Raw genomic sequence first — 22440 nt, forward strand, 5'->3', positions numbered from 1 at the left:
ACTAATCGGTTTAGTAAGAAGCACCATGGGGGTAGAGGATGAAGAAGTTACACTCACAGTACATGATGAGATGTTTGAGGGTCTGAAACCCAAAGACCAAAAAGGGTTCCCGGTGCATAAGAACTTACGAGATCTAATTCTGCATGAATGGGACCTCCCTGAAAAAGGTCTGACTATACCATCGGAACTGAAAAACCGGTACCCATTAGATGGGGATAACTCCTTATGGGAGACCCCGAAAGTAGATGTTCAGGTGTCTAGGGTAACTAAAAAAACTGCCCTCCCCTTTGAGGACTCTTCGCAACTCAAGGATCCGATGGATCGTAAAATAGAGAGTTTATTAAAAAAGTCCTGGGACACCTCCACAAATCTGCTAAAATCTAATATAGCCTCTACTTGCGTGGCCAGATCTCTATTTATCTGGTTACGCAAACTTGAGGATCACTTGACTCAAGGCACCCCAAGAGAGGAGATTTTAGACTCCCTACCCTTACTACAGAAAGCTACAGGGTTCCTAGCCGATGCAGCTGCTGAATCGGTTCGAGTAGCCGCGAAAGCTGCCGTTCTCTCTAACTCGTCCTGGAGAGCACTCTGGATAAAATCCTGGGGAGGCGATTTTGTCTCCAAGTCCAAATTATGTAGCATACCCTTTCAGGGTCATAATGTATTTGGACCCGTCCTGGACGATATTTTGGATAAGGCGGCAGATAAAAAGAAATCTCTCCCTGAGCAAAAGACCCCAAAAAAACGCTTTTTTCGTCCCTCCCGTGATCAAACCTCACAGAGAGGAAAAGGCAAAACGGGAAGATGGAGTTATCCTAAGGGAGGCAGGGGAAAAAATATCCTGGCCCCTCAGGCCCAGCAAACCCCAGATAAACAATGACTGTACTCCGGTCGGGGGTCGACTCTCACGATTTTTCACCGAGTGGCAAAACATCTCCACAAATCAGTGGGTCCTTCGTACCATTCAAGAAGGATTAAAAATAGAATTCGTGAGACCACCCCCACATTGCGTAAAGATAACCTCCCTTCAAAACCCAGATCTCCAAAACTCCTTGTTACAAGATCTACAAAAATTAATACAATCAAATGTGATTTCTCAGGTGCCGAAGTTAGAGGAAGGACGTGGTCATTATTCACGCCTTTTTCTAATAACCAAGCCGTCGGGGAAGAACAGAATTATCATAAATTTGAAACCCTTAAACGATTCTGTCCGATACAGGAGATTCAAAATGGAGACAGTCAAATCCGTGATTCCCCTCATCGGTCAGGGTTGGATGATGGCGACTGTGGACCTGAGGGATGCGTACTACCATGTGCCAATCCATCCAGAGCACAGGAAATTCCTCAGGTCCGCAGTCTCCAAGGGTCACCAAATCAAACATTTTCAGTTCAATGTTCTCCCCTTCGGCATCTCTTCGGCCCCTCGGGTCTTCACAAAGATTATGGCGGAAGCGATAATCTTCATCCGTCAGCAGGGAATATGCATTGTCCCGTATCTAGACGACCTGCTTATCATGGCTCCATCTGCCTCCCGTCTGGAAACAGACGTATCAAAGTCCCTAGAGATATTACAAACCCTGGGTTGGATCCCAAATCTGGAGAAATCGGAGGTCCATCCCTCCACAAGAAGAAAATTCCTGGGGGTGCTACTGGACTCGGATGTAAGAACATCTTTTCTACCCAAAGATCATCAAATCAACCTTGTCCGCAAGGTAACCAAATTCAGAGGCCAGCGTGCACCGACCCTCAGAGAATCGATGTCTGTACTAGGGTCCCTGACCGCATGTATACAATCGTTTTCCTGGGCCCAGGCTCACACACGAACTCTCCAGACTTATGTTCTCCTACATTCCAGGAGACGACAGACTCCATTGAATCAGAAGATTCTTCTCCCTGGCCATGTGAAATCGGCGCTAAAATGGTGGCTAGATTATCAAAATCTCCAGAGAGGGGTCAGCTGGGACCACCTTCCCCTAAAAACACTCCGCTCAGATGCCAGCAAAAGAGGCTGGGGTGCGGTGGTAGAGGGTTTCCACTTTCAGGGACAATGGACATCGGACATCAGCAGCAGCTCCTCGAATCTAAGAGAATTGAAAGCTGTGGAGGAGGCCCTAAAGGCATTATCAGCACTGATCAAAAATCATCACGTTCGTATTTACTCGGACAATATGACCACAGTGGCCCATCTACGACATCAGGGGGGGACAAAGTATGCCTCTCTAAAAGAAGTGGCCGCAAGAATATTCTTCTGGGCAGAGAGGAACCTTCTATCGGTCACAGCAGTACATCTGAGGGGATTGGACAACACTCAGGCGGATTTCCTCAGCAGGAAAGACGTTCATCCGGGAGAGTGGTCCCTAAACCAAGCAGTATTTCAGTCCCTAGCCGAAAAATGGGGTACTCCAGAGGTGGATTTATTCGCCAACAGGCAAAATGCGAAGGTGGAAACATTTTTCTCCCTTCATTACAAAGACAAGGCACAGGGAATAGATGCCTTTTCACAACAGTGGAAATTCAACCTTGCATATGCCTTTCCTCCCATTCCCATGCTGGCGAAAACACTGCAAAAAATCAGGACAGACGAAGTGACCACAATCTTGGTTGCCCCATTGTGGCCCGGGAGGAGTTGGTACGGCGCCCTATTAGATATGGCCCTGGAAGGTCCCTGCCTTCTACCTCAAAAGACCGATCTCCTACACCAGGGTCCTCTACTACATCCGGACCTAAACAGACTGAACTTGGCTGCATGGCTACTGAAGCCACAATCTTAAAAGCTAAAGGACTCTCAGATGATGTAATCCAGACCCTTCAAAAAAGCAGAAAGGCAGTAACCAATGCCATCTACACTAAGGTCTGGAAAAAATTTACGTCCTGGTGCTTCCCAGAAGTTCCAGACCCCTTCAATCCTGATATAGCAAGGATCTTACAATTTTTACAGAAGGGCTTGGATATAGGCCTTACCCCTAGCACACTCAAAGTACAAGTATCGGCCCTTAGTAGCTTTTTTGACTCAAATTTAGCCAATCACCGCTGGATCAAGCGATTTATGACAGCCGCATCCAGAATTCGTCCTACACTCCGTACTAGGGTACCCTCCTGGGACCTCAATACTGTACTTAACGCACTAACCCAGGATCCATTCGAACCCCTGGATGCTATATCCATAAAAAACTTAACTTTGAAAACAATCTTTCTAGTCGCAATCACTACGGCTAGACGTATTGGTGAATTACAGGCCCTGTCAATACAGGAACCCTATTTAACGGTCACTGCGGATAGCATTGTACTAAAACTAGACCGATCCTTTTTACCCAAGGTGGTCTCAAATTTCCACAGAGATCAGGACATTCTACTTCCTTCTTTTTGCCCAAACCCCTCCAACCCTAAAGAACAGGCCTTCCACACCTTGGATGTTCGCAGGGTGGTTCTATTTTACTTACAACAAACTGAAGCCTGGCGAATTGATCAAAATTTATTCATTCAGTTCTCCGGACGAAATAAGGGAAAGAAGGCGGCAAAAAACACCATCGCAAACTGGATCAAACAGTCTATTTGCTTGGCTTATTCATCGCAGGGACTAGATCCACCTGCCTCTCTGAAGGCACACTCTACCCGAGCAATGGCAACATCGTGGGCAGAGAGGGGGAATGCCTCAGCAGAGCAGATATGCAGAGCCGCCACCTGGTCGTCCATCCATACGTTCACCAGACATTACCGGCTAAATTTCAATAGGGATTTAACGTTTGGCAGACGTGTTCTGCAGGCTGTAGTCCCTCCCTAGAGAAATTAGCTGTTGGTACTACTCCGAAGTGGCTGTCGTGGAAGGTGACTAGAGAAAATAGAATTATTCTTACCGTTAATTCGGTTTCTAGGAACCTTCCACGACAGCACTAATTTCCCTCCCTACCTGATATTCTTATTGGATGATTCCTGCACTTTTGTGGTAACTATACATGCTACTGTGTCCAGGAAAACACTGGCGGTGCAGGAAGGGGAGGGGTATTTAACCTCTTGTGTTCCTGTCCCCTATTAGGGCGGGGAAGACAACCTCCGAAGTGGCTGTCGTGGAAGGTTCCTAGAAACCGAATTAACGGTAAGAATAATTCTATTTTTGGATAACTGTATGCTTCCAGCTTTGTGGGATCAGTTTGTGGATGGCTTTTTATAGTCCCAACATGACTGCTCCAGTGCACAAAGCCGTGTCATAATGGCCTGGACGGGGAGTTTCAGGCCCTCGCAGAGCCCTGATGCAATCTTAGTAAACACCTTTGGAATGAACTAGAATGGAGGTTTTAAGTAAAGCCTTGTTGTCCAACATCAGTGTCTGACCTGTAATTCTTGCTGGACGAAGGATCAATGTTATTGGGTTGTTTTTCAGAGTGAGTTTGATGTGGAAGAGCCCTAATTCCAACCTTATTGAACATCCTTAGGATGACCTAGAATGGAAATTTGGAGCACACTCCTTTCATCCAACATCACTGACCTCACAAATGCTCATCTGGATGAATGGACAAAAATTCCCACATATGCTGTTAGGGCTAGCGGAACGCACCGAGTAAATATAGATGTTTTTATTGTTATTGGTGCGTTCGCAGCTCAGCGTCCACCGTGCAGGAGAACCTGCTGCTAGCAAACGGCGGCACTATATGGCGGTATGGACTAACTCAGTTATTTCACAGAGTAGCCGTGAAAGCAAAGCACTGTGCCCTGTTAGACTTCACAGAGGCACAGGCTAACTGCCCAAACAGAGCAGGCAGTGGTCATGCATGCACACAAAACTCGCCGGAGGTGCCAGCATTCTAGGGGCTTATTTCAGCCAGGTCCCTGAATACATACAAACACAATCTCCTCGCCGGAGGTGCCAGCATTCTAGGGGCTTATTTCAGCCAGGTCCCTGAATACATACAAACACAATCTCCTCGACGGAGGTGCCAGCATTCTAGGGGCTTATTTCAGCCTGGTCCCTGAACACACTCTTACGTGACCACACTGGCACAAAGCATATAACATAGAACAATACTAGCGCATGGCCATGCGAGCCTTAAATAGTTGCAGCACGTACAGGATCTTCCTAGAAGGACCAATGAGAGGCTGCCACAGAGCGTGAGCACCTACAGGGCCTTCCTGAAGGACCAATGGCCTTAGCTGCAGTATCTGATCATGTGACCCTCGATCTCCCCTGAGAGATCTTACTCTGGGCATGCTCAGAACGAGAAAAGCAGGACTAAGTCCAGGAGCGTCTGCTCGCCGCTGCCCAGCACTGACTCCAATGGCAGAAGCAGGAAAAGCAGCAGTAACTCTTTGTACAGTCAGACTGAGCGAGACGCTGGGACCGACGTCGGCCCAAGATTCCCCCAGTGCAGAGGTGGGAACTCGACCCCTAACAGATGCCTCCAAAATCTTGGAGAAGGCCTCAGAAGAGTAGAAGCTGTAATAGCTGCGGAACTAGGGACTACCTCCATATTAGATTAGTATGGGATGTCATAAAAGGTCCTGTAGGTGTTACAATCTTTTTATCCATATAGTGTACCCCTTAACAACCGCCGATACGCATTTTAATGGCGGTGATTAAGGGTACTTTTTCCTCAGTGCCACTTTTTAACGGCACTGAGGAATAAGAGAATAGCGCCGCCTAGTGGTGGCAATTTCTGCAGGTGTCAACTGTACATGACAGCTGACACCATGCAGTGTCAGACCGGACCAGGTGTCAGTGAGACACTGACTGCTGTCATGCTCTGCTGTACCTGACTACAGCAGTGTATGAGATCAGTGATCAAAATAAAAATTATACATGGCCCACAGTGAAAAAAAAAGTAAAATAAAATATGTAAAAGAGTAAAAAAAGCACACAGATCTCTAAAAACTGTTTTGTCAATCAAACGCAGCGTTTCTGATAAAGCTCAATCTCAAGGACTTACTAGTCCATAGCCACTATGACCCCTCTCCTACTCTTATCACATCAAACTCCATATCAAGGCTTCTTTCCATGTGGTGTATTGTAAAGCCTGTATCTGAGAAAATCACAAACCTTCTCTAACTCGAATGGATATAAAATATATACCATCAGAAAACACTTCACATGTTCCTCCCGTGGGGTAATATACCATGCCACTTGTTCATGCAATTTAATCTAGCTGAAGAGCCCGGCGTTGCCTGGGCATAGTAAATATCTGTGGTTAGTTATAGCATCTCACTTCTCTTATTTTCCCATCACGCCTCTCATTTTCACCTCACACCCCTCATTTTCACCTCACACCTCTCATTTTCCCCTCAGTATATACATGTTTGTCATCTCCCTTATATATAGTGTACACCTGTATGTCATCTCCTGTATATAGTATATACCTGTATGTCATCTCCCCTGTAAATAGTATATACCTGCTGTATGTCATCTCCTGTATATTGTATATACCTACAGTTAGGTCCATATACAAAAAAAACAGGGTGGCACATCTTAAGGAGCTGAAACTCCTAAACCCTTCATCCAATTTTAATGTGGATACCCTCAAATGAAAGCTGAAAGTCTGAACTTCAACTGCAACTGAATTGTTTTGTTTAAAATTCATTGTGGGAATGTCTATAACAAAAATTAGAAAAATGTCTCTGTCCAAATATATATGGACCTAACTGTCTGTGTCATCTCTTCTGTATATACTATATACCTGTATGTCCTCTCCTCCTATAGTTAGTATATACCTGTATGTCATCTCCTGTATATAGTATATACCTGTATGTCATCTCCTGTTGTGAATTCTGTGGCAGAGCTCCCTCCTGTGGCCACAAGTGGTACTTCGGCTGATTCTCTCTGTGAGCTTCTGTTGGTGGAGGGAAGTGGTACTGCGGCTTCTGAGTTTCCTCCCTCAGGTGATCTTGTGAGGTCGTTAGGTGCTTCTCTACTTAACTCCACCTAATGCTTTGATCCTGGCTTCCTGTCAATGTTCCAGTGTTGCACTTGCTTTTCCCTGGATCATTCCTGTGGCCTGCTGCTCTGCATAGCTAAGTTCTTCTTTGCTATTTGTTTGCTATTTTTTCTGTCCAGCTTGTCTAATTTTTTGCTGGAAGCTCTGGGACGCAAAGGGTGTACCTCCGTGCCGTTAGTTCGGTACGGAGGGTCTTTTTGCCCCCTTTGCGTGGTTTTCTTTAGGGTTTTGTGTAGACCGCAAAGTTACGTTTTCTGTCCTCGCTCTGTTAAGAAAGTCGGGCCTCACTTTGCTGAATCTATTTCATCTCTACGTCACAGTCATTATATGTGGGGGGCTGCCTTTTCCTTTGGGGTATTTCTCTGAGGCAAGGTAGGCTTATTTTCTATCTTCAGGCTAGTTAGTTTCTCAGGCTGTGCCGAGTTGCATAGGCAGAGTTAGGCGCAATCCACGGCTGCCTCTAGTGTTGTTTGGAGAGGATTAGGGATTGCGGTCCGCAGAGTTCCCACGTCTCAGAGCTCGTTCTATGATTTTGGGTTATTGTCAGATCACTGTATGTGCTCTGACCGCTATGTCCATTGTGGTACTGAATTGCCTTTCATAACAGTACAGGAAGCCAAAAGTACTAATGATTCTCAATAGAGGGAAAAAAGAAGTTCTGAGACCATTTTTTTTTCTTTGCACTGTGTTTTGCCTTTTTTTTTCCCCTAGACATTTGGGTGGTTCAGTACACAGGTATAGCGATGGACATTAGAAGTCTGTCTTCATGTGTGGATCAGCTCTCGGCAAGAGTACAAAAGATTCAAGACACTATTGATCAGAAATCTATGTTAGAACCAAGAATTCCTATTCCTGATTTGTTTTTTGGAGATAGAACTAAGTTTCTGAGTTTCAAAAATAATTGTAAATTATTTCTGGCCTTGAAACCTCGCTCCTCTGGTGATCCAGTTCAACAGGTTTTGATTGTTATTTCTTTTTTGCGCGGTGACCCTCAGGACTGGGCATTTTCTCTTGCGCCAGGAGATCCTGCATTGAGTAATATCGATGCGTTTTTCCTGGCGCTCGGATTGCTGTACGATGAACCTAATTCAGTGGATCAGGCAGAGAAAAATTTGCTGGCTCTTTGTCAGGGTCAGGATGAGATAGAGGTATATTGTCAGAAATTTAGAAAGTGGTCCGTGCTCACTCAATGGAATGAATCTGGCCTGGCAGCTATGTTCAGAAAGGGTCTCTCTGAAGCCCTTAAGGATGTCATGGTGGGATTTCCTATGCCTGCTGGTTTGAATGAGTCTATGTCTTTGGCCATTCAGATCGGTCGACGCTTGCGTGAGCGTAAATCTGTGCACCATTTGGCGGTATTACCTGAGCTTAAACCTGAGCCTATGCAGTGCGATAGGACTTTGACCAGAGTTGAACGGCAAGAACACAGACGTCTGAATGGGCTGTGTTTCTACTGTGGTGATTCCACTCATGCTATCTCTGATTGTCCTAAGCGCACTAAGCGGTTCGCTAGGTCTGCCACCATTGGTACGGTACAGTCAAAATTTCTTCTGTCTGTTACCTTGATCTGCTCTTTGTCATCGTATTCTGTCATGGCATTTGTGGATTCAGGCGCTGCCCTGAATTTGATGGACTTAGAGTATGCTAAGCGTTGTGGGTTTCTCTTAGAGCCCTTGCAGTGTCCTATTCCATTGAGAGGAATTGATGCCACGCCTTTGGCCAAGAATAAGCCTCAATACTGGACCCAGCTGACCATGTGCATGGCTCCTGCACATCAGGAGGTTATTCGCTTTCTGGTGTTGCATAATCTGCATGATGTGGTCGTGTTGGGGTTGCCATGGCTACAAGCCCATAATCCAGTATTAGATTGGAAATCCATGTCGGTGTCCAGCTGGGGTTGTCAGGGGGTACATGGTGATGTTCCATTTCTGTCAATTTCGTCATCCACCCCTTCTGAGGTTCCAGAGTTCTTGTCTGATTACCGGGATGTATTTGATGAGCCCAAGTCCGATGCCCTACCTCCGCATAGGGATTGTGATTGTGCTATCAATTTGATTCCTGGTAGTAAATTCCCAAAAGGTCGACTGTTTAATTTATCCGTGCCTGAGCACGCCGCTATGCGCAGTTATGTGAAGGAATCCCTGGAGAAGGGGCATATTCGCCCGTCATCGTCACCATTAGGAGCAGGGTTCTTTTTTGTAGCCAAGAAGACCTTGTTCGCTGAGGTTCGCTGAGACCTTGTATAGATTACCGCCTTCTAAATAAGATCACGGTTAAATTTCAGTACCCCTTGCCATTGTTATCTGATTTGTTTGCTCGGATTAAGGGGGCTAGTTGGTTCACCAAGATAGATCTTCGTGGTGCGTATAATCTGGTGCGAATCAGGCGAGGAGATGAATGGAAAACTGCATTTAATACGGCCGAGGGTCATTTTGAGTATCTAGTGATGCCATTCGGACTTGCCAATGCTCCATCAGTGTTTCAGTCCTTTATGCATGACATCTTCCGAGAGTACCTGGATAAATTCCTGATTGTGTACTTGGATGACATTTTGATCTTCTGGGATGATTGGGAGTCTCATGTGAAGCAGGTCAGAACAGTTTTTCAGGTCCTGCGTGCTAATTCTTTGTTTATGAAGGGATCAAAGTGTCTCTTTGGTGTGCAGAAGGTTTCATTTTTGGGGTTCATCTTTTCCCCTTCTACTATCGAGATGGATTCTGTTAAGGTCCAAGCCATCCATGATTGGACTCAGCCGACATCTCTGAAAAGTCTGCAAAAGTTCCTGGGCTTTGCTAATTTTTATCGTCGCTTCATCTGCAATTTTTCTAGTATAGCCAAACCATTGACCGATTTGACCAAGAAGGGTGCTGATTTGGTCAATTGGTCTTCTGCTGCTGTGGTAGCTTTTCAAGAGTTGAAGCGTCGTTTTTCTTCTGCCCCTGTGTTGTGTCAACCAGATGTTTCTCTTCCGTTCCAGGTCGAGGTTGATGCTTCTGAGATTGGAACAGGGGCTGTTTTGTCGCAGAGAGGTTCTGATTGCTCAGTGATGAAACCATGCGCTTTTTTTTCCAGGAAGTTTTCGCCTGCTGAGCGAAATTATGATGTGGGCAACCGAGAGTTGCTGGCCATGAAGTGGGCATTCGAGGAGTGGCGTCATTGGCTTGAAGGAGCTAAGCATCGCTTGGTGGTATTGACTGATCATAAGAACTTGACTTATCTTGAGTCTGCTAAGCGGTTGAATCCTAGACAGGCTCGTTGGTCGCTGTTTTTTGCCCGTTTTGACTTTGTGATTTCGTACCTTCCAGGCTCTAAAAATGTGAAGGCGGATGCTCTGTCTAGGAGTTTTGTGCCCGACTCTCCGGGTTTGTCTGAGCCGGCGGGTATCCTCAAGGAAGGAGTAATTGTGTCTGCCATCTCCCCTGATTTGCGGCGGGTGCTGCAAAAATTTCAGGCTAATAAACCTGATCGTTGTCCAGCGGAGAGACTGTTTGTCCCTGATAAGTGGACCAATAAAGTTATCTCTGAGGTTCATTGTTCGGTGTTGGCTGGTCATCCTGGAATCTTTGGTACCAGAGAGTTAGTGGCTAGATCCTTTTGGTGGCCGTCTCTGTCGCGGGATGTGCGTACTTTTGTGCAGTCCTGTGGGATTTGTGCTCGGGCTAAGCCCTGCTGTTCTCGTGCCAGTGGGTTGCTTTTGCCCTTGCCGGTCCCGAAGAGGCCGTGGACACACATCTCTATGGATTTTATTTCTGATCTTCCCGTTTCTCAAAAGATGTCAGTCATTTGGGTGGTCTGTGATCGCTTTTCTAATATGGTCCATTTGGTACCCTTGCCTAAATTGCCTTCCTCCTCTGATTTGGTGCCATTGTTCTTCCAGTATGTGGTTCGTTTACATGGCATTCCAGAGAATATCGTTTCTGACAGAGGTTCCCAGTTTGTTTCAAGGTTTTGGCCAGCCTTTTGTGGTAGGATGGGCATTGACTTGTCTTTTTCCTCGGCTTTCCATCCTCAGACTAATGGCCAGACCGAACGAACCAATCAGACCTTGGAAACATATCTGAGATGCTTTGTTTCTGCCGATCAGGATGACTGGGTGTCCTTTTTGCCTTTGGCTGAGTTCGCCCTTAATAATCGGGCCAGCTCGGCAACCTTGGTTTCGCCATTTTTCTGCAATTCTGGGTTCCATCCTCGTTTCTCTTCAGGACAGGTTGAGTCTTCAGACTGTCCTGGTGTGGATACTGTGGTGGACAGGTTGCAGCAGATTTGGACTCATGTAGTGGACAATTTGACCTTGTCCCAGGAGAAAGCTCAACGTTTCGCTAATCGCAGACGCCGTGTGGGTCCCCGACTTCGTGTTGGGGATCTGGTTTGGTTATCTTCTCGTCATATTCCTATGAAGGTTTCCTCTCCTAAGTTTAAACCTCGTTTCATTGGTCCGTATAGGATTTCTGAGGTTCTTAATCCTGTGTCTTTTCGTCTGACCCTTCCAGATTCTTTTTCCATACATAACGTATTCCATAGGTCATTGTTGCGGAGATACGTGGCACCTATGGTTCCATCAGTTGATCCTCCTGCCCCGGTTTTGGTGGAGGGGGAATTGGAGTATATTGTGGAGAAGATTTTGGATTCTCGTGTTTCTAGACGGAAACTCCAGTATCTGGTTAAATGGAAGGGTTATGCTCAGGAAGATAATTCCTGGGTTTTTGCCTCTGATGTCCATGCTCCCGATCTTGTTCGTGCCTTTCATGTGGCTCATCCTGGTCGGCCTGGGGGCTCTGGTGAGGGTTCGGTGACCCCTCCTCAAGGGGGGGGTACTGTTGTGAATTCTGTGGCAGAGCTCCCTCCTGTGGTCACAAGTGGTACTTCGGCTGATTCTCTCTGTGAGCTTCTGTTGGTGGAGGGAAGTGGTACTGCGGCTTCTGAGTTTCCTCCCTCAGGTGATCTTGTGAGGTCGTTAGGTGCTTCTCTACTTAACTCCACCTAATGCTTTGATCCTGGCTTCCTGTCAATGTTCCAGTGTTGGACTTGCTTTTCCCTGGATCATTCCTGTGGCCTGCTGCTCTGCATAGCCAAGTTCTTCTTTGCTATTTGTTTGCTATTTTTTCTGTCCAGCTTGTCTAATTTTTTGCTGGAAGCTCTGGGACGCAAAGGGTGTACCTCCGTGCCGTTAGTTCGGTACGGAGGGTCTTTTTGCCCCCTTTGCGTGGTTTTCTTTAGGGTTTTGTGTAGACCGCAAAGTTACCTTTTCTGTCCTCGCTCTGTTAAGAAAGTCGGGCCTCACTTTGCTGAATCTATTTCATCTCTACGTTTGTCTTTTCATCTTAACTCACAGTCATTATATGTGGGGGGCTGCCTTTTCCTTTGGGGTATTTCTCTGAGGCAAGGTAGGCTTATTTTCTATTTTCAGGCTAGTTAGTTTCTCAGGCTGTGCCGAGTTGCATAGGCAGAGTTAGGCGCAATCCACGGCTGCCTCTAGTGTTGTTTGGAGAGGATTAGGGATTGCGGTCCGCAGAGTTCCCACGTCTCAGAGCTCATTCTATGATTTTGGGTTATTGTCAGATCACTGTATGTGCTCTGACCGCTATGTCCATTGTGGTACTGAATTGCCTTTCATAACAATCTCCCCTGTATATAGTATATACCTGCTGTATGTCATCTCCTCCTCTATATACCTATGTGTCATCTCTTTTATATAGTATATACCTGTATGTCATCTCCTCCTGTATATAGTATATACCTGTGTGTCAGCTACTCCTGTATATAGTTTATACCTGTGTGTCCTCTGTATATAGTATGTACCTGTGTCATCTCCTCCTGTATATAGTATATACCTGTATGTCATCTCCTCCTGTATATAGTATATACCTGTATGTCATCTCAGAGCAAAAGAGGGGAGATGCCAGCGCTGCCTAAGGTTAAGACGCAATACATAAAGTGCAAATGCACATATTTATTCATTCATTTAGGAGGCCTTTATGGCACAGCAAATATAAAAAATTTAGAGGACTGCCCCATTATGAGAATGCCGTGAAGTGGCGGGGTGGCTCAAAGAATTGATCAATTGCTAAATGTCTCATTTTGAAAATACAGTTAGAAATCAATATGTGCATTTGCACTTTATGTATTGCGTCTTAACCTTAGGCAGCGCTGGCTTCTCCCCTCTTTTGCTTTGATATTGGTACGTGGCTGACCACCACTGTTGCCATGCGCCACGCCGGGTTACGTGCGCCATTCTTTCTGTGTTTCTGTGATTGATAGGCTGCTGTACACACACACACAGCAGCCCTGCCGTGCCCTAGGCTTTGTTTAATTATGCACCTGTGTCTCAGCCTGTCTCATCCTTTATCTGTGGTGCTGGATGGGCAGTGTGGAAGTTGGACCTGAAATGTCTATGCCTGGACCTGGTCAACCTTTATCCTTGCTTGCCCCTCTGGCGCCATGGGAGTGACTCAGTAGGCTCCAGGTACAGCTTGCATTTAATGTGGTCTTGCTTTTAATTCATTTAGGAGGCCTTTATGGCACAGCGAATATAAAAAACGTAGAGTAGGACTGCCCCATTATGAGAATGCCGTGAAGTGGCGGGGTGGCTCAAAGAATTGATCAATTGTTTGCTAAATTTCTCATTTTGAAAATACAGTTAGAAATTAATATGTGCATTTGCACTTTATGTATTGTGTTTTAACCTTAGGCAGCGCTGGCTTCTCCCCTCTTTTGCTTTGTATGTCATCTTCTCCTGTATATAGTATATATCTGTGTGTCATTTCCCCTGTATATAGTATATATCTCTATGTCATCTCCCCTGTATATAGTATATATCTGTATGTCATTTCCTCCTGTATTAGACCGCGTTCACACGTTATTTGCTCAGTATTTTTACCTCAGTATTTGTAAGCTAAATTGGCAGCCTGATAAATCCCCAGCCAACAGGAAGCCCTTTCACTGGCAGTATATATTAGCTCACACATACACATAATAGACAGGTCATGTAACTGACAGCTGCCGTATTTCCTATATAGTACATTTGTTGCTCTTGTAGTTTGCTTATTAATCAGATTTTTATTTTTGAATGATAATACCAGACTTGTGTGTGTTTTAGGGCAAGTTTCATGTGTCAAGTTGTGTGTGTTGAGTTGCATGTGGCGACATGCATGTAACGACTTTTGTGAGATGAGTTTTGTGTGGCGACATGCGTGTAGCAACTTTTTGTGTGTCGAGTTGCATGTGACAGGTTAGTGTAGCAAGTTGTGTGCAGCAAGTTTTGCGCATGGCGAGTTTTGCGCGTGGCGAGTTTTATGTGTGGTGCGTTTTAAGTATGTTCCAGTTTTGTGTGAGGCAACTTTTGCATGTGTTGCAACTTTTGTGCATGTGGCAATTTTTCCGCGTCTGCAAGTTTTGCGTGTGGCGAGTTTTCCATGAGGTGAGTTTTGCATGTGGCGAGTTTTGAGCGGCGACTTTTGTGTTTCGACTTTTATGTGGCGAGGTTGGTGTATGTGTGGTGAAATGTGTGCTGAGGGTGGTATATGTGTTCAAGCACGTGGTAGTGTGTTGCGCCTTTTGTGTGTGTGTGTTCATATCCCCGTGTGTGGTGAGTATCCCATGTCTGGGCCCCACCTTAGCAACTGTAAGGTATATACTCTTTGGCGCCATCGCTCTCATTCTTTAAGTCCCCCTTGTTCACATCCTTCAGCTGTCAATTTGCTTCCCAACACTTTTCCTTTCACTTTTTCCCCATTATGTATATAGGGGTAAAATTGGTGAATTGGAATGCGCGGGGTTAAAATTTTGCTTCACAACATAGCCTACGACGCTCTCGGGGTCCAGACGTGTGACTGTGCAAAATTTTGTGGCTGTAGCTGCGACGGTGCAGATGCCAATCCCGGACATACACACACACACACATTCAGCTTTATATATTAGAAAATCCAAAACAATAGAGGACATCTCATTACTCAAGACTTTGCCCCGCCACTTTAAAATCCACAATTCCCAACCCAAAGGCCTCATTTTTAAGGCCATAGACCAGATTGATCTGGGTATACGCGGTGGCGACTTGGGAAAACCAGTAGCCCAACAAGAAAGCAGATGGTTCTACCTCCTAAATACCATGACTCCATCTGGCCTTCATGAAAACTTTGGTCTTTTCTATAATGTTGGTTCCTTCCCTTAGTGCTCAGCACTCTCTTCCGAGGTTTCAGTTTCTAGGTTTTAATGTTCTTTTAATATCTATTAATATTATCCATCTCCATTTATCCCTTTCTATTTTCCTCTTGTTTTTATAATATCTAATTTTCAATTTTACTCATACCCACATGCAGATGTCTTGCTCCCTCTCTGGGTTTTGAATGTCCTCTGGGCCATGGTCCGCATGTGAATTCACTTGGAATGTCGCCGTTCTCTGGTTGGAACCCCTCGTCCTAGACATCTTTTCAACCGTGAAACATCAGCACAAGGATGAAAAGAGAAATTTTGGTTCAAAATCAACAAAAAAGCATTTGTAAAAAAAAACCTGTTAATTAGCACTTTTTATTTACCCTATGTATTATAGATGATGGACGGCGGATCATTATACCACTTTTTTGACTGTTTTGTTTTCTCTTCCATTTTTATGTGACTTTACATTTTTTCACTTCATTTCCATTTTTTACCACTAGCTAATCCCATGTCCACATTTGTAAGGTGGCACCCTTTTAAAAAAAAAATCATCTATACTCAGGAATATGACATGGCTCATTTTATCTATCTTTTCTATCTATTGATTTAGATTCTTTCACCTTTATATAACCCAATACCCCCCTTTCCCTCTGCATTCAGACACCAGTATTTTCCTTATGAAGTCTAGAAACGAGTAGACACACATATAAATATTCACGTCCTGTTATTTCCTGGTGTAACCACCTATGTTATCCGCGGTGCGATTCACTGCGTACCACTGATAGACACCTCCATTACTTACGCCAGGGATTGATAGCAGCTGACATTACGCAGCTGACATTAACCCTAAAAATCATTACACATACCAGAATTAAATGCTTTGGCGGCTGGGAAAAGCAGTAGAGTTAGCACTATTCCCAGGCGTCGGGTGCAAACTACAACTGTCATCATATTTGCCTCATCTCCCTGCGAAGCATTTCTGCTGTATTTACATGCGCTGATCTCAGGCCACTAAACGAGTGTGATCGACAATACTGAAGTCGTTCGCTTGCTTCCCGGTCTCTTTACACCAACTGAGAAAGAATGATGGGGACAGAACAATCACAAGTAGATCAATCTGTCCCCATACAGTATCATGTTATCAGCAGCACATCTACAGTTTAGGTGCTGCTGAGAACAAGGATTTCTGTTCCCACATAAAAAATCCCATCACTCGATGAATAGGCAGCATTTTGCTTGTTTAGTATAATACACCCCATAGTCCTCCATATAGTATAATACACTCCTCATAGTCCTCCATTTATTAAAATACACCGCTCAGTCCTCCATATAGTATAATACACTCTTCAGTCCTCCATATGGTATAATGTACTGCCACAGTCCTCCAAATAGTATAATACACTCCTCATAGTGCTCCATATAGTATAATGCACCGCTATTGTCATCCATGTAGTACAATTCACTTGCCATAGTATAATGCACCCCATAGTTCTTCATATAGTATAATGTATTCCCCATAGTCCTCGATACAGTATAATGCAGCCCACATATAGTATAATGATGCCACTCCAGAGTATAATGCAGCCACCCCACAGAATATATTGTAGCCCCCTGAGTATAATGTAACCCCCCAGAGAATATAATGCAGCCACTGCATATATATGGTAGCCCCCTCATAGAGCATAATGTAGCCCATCCATAGAATAAAATGCATCCCTCCTAATATAGTATAATGCAGCTCCCCATAGAATATAATGTAGCCCCCTCAGAGTATGATGCAATCACCCCTCATAGAATATAATACAGCCCCCATAGAATGTAATACAGCCCCTCATAGGATATAATGCACCACCCCATAGAATGTAATACAGCCCACCTCCCCACAGAATATAATATAACCCCCATGGAATATAATGTAGCCCCCATAGAATGTAATACATCCCCCCATAGAATGTAATACAGCCCAGCCCCATAGAATGTAATACAGCCCAGCCCCCATAGAATGTAATACAGCCCAGCTCCATAGAATGTAATTAAGCCCCCCAATAGAATGTAATGCTGCCAGTCCCCATAGAATGTAATAAAGCCCTCCCAATAGAATGTAATGCAGCCAGCCCCCATAGAATGTAATGCATGCAGCCAGCCCCATAGAATGTAATGCAGCCAGCCCCCATAGAATATAATGCAGCCAGCCCCCATAGAATGTAATATAGCACAGCCCCATACTGTAGAATGTAATACAGCACAGCCCCCATAGAATGTAATACAGCACATCCCCATAGAATGTAATACAGCCCCCCTCAATTGCCCCACAATCCAGTTATCACTCACTGATATATTAAAAAAAAAAACACTCTCTCCTCTCCTCGTGCTCTGGCTCCAGTCTCAGCAGCTGCAGTCTGCATCTCCACACAGTAGGTGCGTGATGATATGACATCATCGCGCACCCGCAATGTCAGCGCGAGGCAGAGCGGGGAATGATGGGAGAGGGAGCGACAGCGGATACTCTCTCCTCCATCATTGCATTCAACTGTTGAATGCGGGGCGGGCGATGGGGTGAGTCGGCGCTGGCGCTGCTGATAGTGGCAGCGGCCCACTCCTGGCACCGGGATCTGTCAGCTGAATAGTTTACCCTATGTATTTATTTTTTACTCACTTATATAGCGCCATTAATTTCACAGCACTTTACAGACATTATTGGCACTGTCTGAGATGGGGCTTACAATCTAGATTCCCTATCAGTATGTCTTTGGAGTATGGGAGGAAACCCAAGCAAACACGGGGAGAACATACAAAGCTCCTTGCAGATGTTGTCCTTGGTGGGATTTGAACCCAGGACCCCAGCTCTGCAAGGCTGCAGTGCTAACCACTGAGCCACCGTGCTGCCTGATGGGTAATGTATCACAGCTTCAAGTTCATCATAGCCAAAATTAAACACTTGTTGTTGCTATTTAGCTGCCAGAAGCATGGCAGACTAATCATCATGGCATCATGACCTGATGTGATAAGAAGAGCCCTCCCCCTGTGTTCTTCTCTGCAGGGACGGACAGGCTGCTGTCCATACATGGTTGAAATTCTTCCCTCATACCTGAATGGCACAAGTGACACTCTGAAGAAGATAGAAGGAATCCAATGACGGGATTGAACTGTAGTTTCTTTCTAATGACGTCCAACTTTGATCAGGAGGTATGCAAATTCTTTTTTGAGCTCTTATAATTTACACTCACTCATAGCTTTTTTTTATTTCAAGGATTCTTCTACCTACAGCCCCAGGGGACTACAATGGGGTGGCCTGTGCGACTTTATATTCAAATCTTTTCCTGATACTGTGGAAAGGAGGTGTCTTTCAGACACATGATAAATCGACAAAACCAAAAACCAACAGCACAAAGTGTTACCACATCTCACCCTTTCCCAGGTCTGCATGCCAGCTGCAGCATCATGACACATTGCCCTTCTGCCATATCCCAGTAGTTCATTAATGATGAGTAACAGTAAAGCATCCTTCCGCAACGCAATGCATCAAAGAGACATAATGATAACTTAAGCTTCTCCATTGTTCAGGAAGACTGCTACAACATTTGGGGGATGTCATCGCTGACATTAATGAATGGTGTTGGAACAAAAAACTTTACCTAGGTCAAAAACAGGAAACTGCATTATATCAACATAGGCAAAATCAAGTGTTGTAAACCAGGCAAGTAAAACTATATCTCGCAACCCCCAGCAGAATGCTGGGAGTTTTATTCCGGTATGGTGCTGTCACATTGGATAAAGCATAGAGCTGATTAATACTTGGGAAGTGAAAAGGAAGTGACACATTGTTTGTAATTATTATTAAAAAAAAAAAAATCTGAAAACTGAGAAGTGCATTTGCATTCAGCCCCCTGTAGTCTGATACCCCTAAATAAAATCCTGAGTGACCAGTTGTTTTGTTTCGGTTCAAAGAATTGTGATGAATAAATAAATGCTCACACGAAAATTGAATAAGACAAAAATGAATTTACTTAATAAAAGATAACATAAGCAAACAGTCACTCAAAATAGGACATAATCAATAGTCATACGGTCATGATTGGACTGGCGGGTAAACTGGGACCAGGGGCACCTTTCATGGCCCTATCTCTAGGGGGCGCTCTAACTCGCCCTGTTACCCGGGATACCTCAGATGGCGAGGATGCCGGGGCCTCCGCCCTCGCCCTGTCTCCTGACTGCCAGCCTGCGTCTGTCCCCCTCCCCACCCGGGGAAGACAGGCGCTACCATATACAACAGTACACCAACCTGACAAACAGGGGAACAAAGACAAGGATAAAAAGAAAACTCCACTCACACAAAATATACTCTCACAAATAACAAAGGTATCCACCAGGGTGTGAAGGACGGGGAAGGTAAATAAAGCAGGTAAGGATGAGGAATTTTCCAAGATACAAACCATACAACTGTCGGACAATAAATTCCTCCAGCTCTCCAAACACCAGCGCCTCACTACTCCATGTATATCAATGAAGTCCTATCTCAGACAAAGATCTGACCAGAAGGCCTAGCTTTTATAGGAGAGAGGAGTGGCTAACTGAGCACAGCTGAAAGCAGGAATTTCCACATGGCCTATTAACCCCTGTCCTGCTGAAAGAAAACAAAACACCTTTAATACACAGGAGAAGTGCTTCTCAGCTAAGAAGCAGAAGCCGTCAGACGCCGTGGTCTTCTGGTACTGCTCTGTTGCAGTAACTCCGTGACACACACATAACATAGGATGTTAGGAGTTCATCACTCATCGTCCAGGAAGCAAGAGAGCGGACCCCAGCACATGTACTCTGTTACATCTCTTCAGCTACCAGAGGTTTGTCCAGCCCCCACATGTGGGGAATGATGTCACCAGTCTATTGTCCACTTGCAAAGGTACATCCCCTCAATCCCCAATGAAACCTGATTTACCAGTTTTTGCAACTGGAGGAGGGGGCTTCATGTAGGACACATGGCAGAAATGCAACAACTGGGGATGGGTTCCTGAACACGTGGGGGAAATATATATATCTGATATAAACCATATCAATGTATCATTCGTATTAATTAATTGGAGTGTTGAAATCATTTAAAATATGTAATATACAACACATTCCACCCCTGATTTCAATCACTTTAATTAATTATCCTACCACTAAACTATGCAAATTTCTTCAAAAACCATTTGACATTGTTCCCTAAATATTTATTTGTTTGCTACCGATAGAAAACTACGTTGGTTCAAAAAACAATGGACATAAAAATTAAAAACAAAACAATGGACCAAATATACTGGAAAATGAAATGTCTTTGCAGAAATCTTCTTTTCTTCTTTAGACCATAAATCTAGATTGGTCTACGTTGCAGGGAAAGCATGGGGATTATTGTGCCCTCATCCTCTTGCCTAAAGGCCAAGATGACTTCACTGCTTTTCCCTGGTTGGCCAAAGGACAGACTCAAACATAATCTGTCCCCGCCCTTATGACATTAACCCCTCATTTCTTCAAAGCAAACGGTGAGGGGGGTGCAGGCGTCCATGACTGAGTCCCTTCATCTTCTATTGCTGCAGCTGGTCAGGGCCTCACTTTATACGCCATTTACATTCAGGCTTCTAGGGTTCTCCCCTCGCTTGTCATCAGCTGGCGGTTCTGAGGTTCACCCTGGTCACGGCTTAGCAGCATCTGGGCTCGGTCTCAGCACTCAATTGGACAGTGGCACAGATACAGCCTGCACTATTGGAAAGAAACTCAGTCATACTTGAAAAAGTTCAGTCCAAAGCAACAATCCAAGATGTATTAACTTGGTCCATGACAAATCAGTCCTTAAGTTCTGGTCTTAGTGGCTTGGCTTGTCTCTTCTCCCCTTCATCATATGAATAAAACAAAAATACCTGGTCCAATAAAATATGCCCAAAACAACCTTTGAAATTTTCTACGGTAGCAAACATATTTCTAATACTAAAACATAACTATATGCTCAATAAAACATGCATCATAATTATATTGCATATGTCTGGACTTATACACTGAAATATAGCATAACTCCAAAATATCAAACACAGTTATCAAATGCATAAAATTCATATCAAAGTTGCATAATGATAATCATCATTTCTGATATAATCGTGTCAATCAAAATTACAAAATTATGTTATTTCTCAAAATCAAAATTCAGTCATTAAATATTTCCACATTTTTCAAGAAAAACATAACCCAAACCAAAAATGCTTTTTACCCAATTTTACCAAATTATTTACATCAATACAAACACATTACATCCACACACTCTCCCTGATTTTCAGCAATGCATTCATTCAGTACCCAGTAAAGTTTCTCATTTACATATGAACAAAGAAAATCACACTTTGGGTAACCCACACCTTTGCATTGCATGTTAAATTCCATAGTGAAGTGTAGATGCAAGTAAAAAAAAAAAATTAAAAAAAAAACATTTTAACAAACATTCACTTAAATCATATCTTTTTAACATATATCTTTTTTTAAAAACCCAAGAATTCCCAAAATATAAAACGCTGAAAAAACTCAAAACATAAAATGAGTCACTTCTAAATTTAAATAGGTGGACTCCTGTTTCAATGCTGAATTCAATTCCTGCAAACAAACAAAAAAGTTAATCAACACACCCCCACCCCCCAATCCAACATTTGGTGGGCTGAAAGGAGAAAATTGTTCCTTTTAAAAAAAAAAACTAATCACTGTGCGTATAAAATTGAAAGAATGAGCTCAATAAAATTTTTTTATAAAATTACCAATAAAAAATAAAAAAATACCACGTGGATTTTCTCTTTGGCTATGAACCAATTTTAAACAAAGGATATCCATGACATACAGGGGTTTGCACAAACAACATACAGTGACATGTAACAAATAAGTCATCAAGTCGTCTATTACTTCAGTCAACCCCCCATAATTTTATTTGTCATCTAACTAATCATTGACTGTAATTTTAACACCCTCTTTTCCTTGTATGTCTCACAGTGGCTTCCACATACAGTCATCTTGTGTCTGTTGTGGTCTTTTGCCATTTAAAAACACCAAGGTCTAGCACCGAATGACAGCGGACTGCCAATTGGAAGGCATTACAAACCCTCAAATGAGAAATGCATATTTATACATCACCAAGACCAAACTCAATTCATCATTTCAGCCAGCGCATACTGAATAGTATGCTCACAGGATATTTCTCTTGGTACAAACTATTAAAACAAAAACAAACATCATTAGTCATCTTAGTCATCAACAAATGGCAAAACTGTTCAATCACAATTCTCATGGAATGTTTCACATCTTTTATCTAAAGATCTGTGTTGGATTAGTCCATGAGGGAATACAGGCATGGTAT

Source organism: Ranitomeya imitator, chromosome 1, assembly GCF_032444005.1.
Source record: "Ranitomeya imitator isolate aRanImi1 chromosome 1, aRanImi1.pri, whole genome shotgun sequence".
Lineage (NCBI taxonomy): Eukaryota > Metazoa > Chordata > Amphibia > Anura > Dendrobatidae > Ranitomeya > Ranitomeya imitator.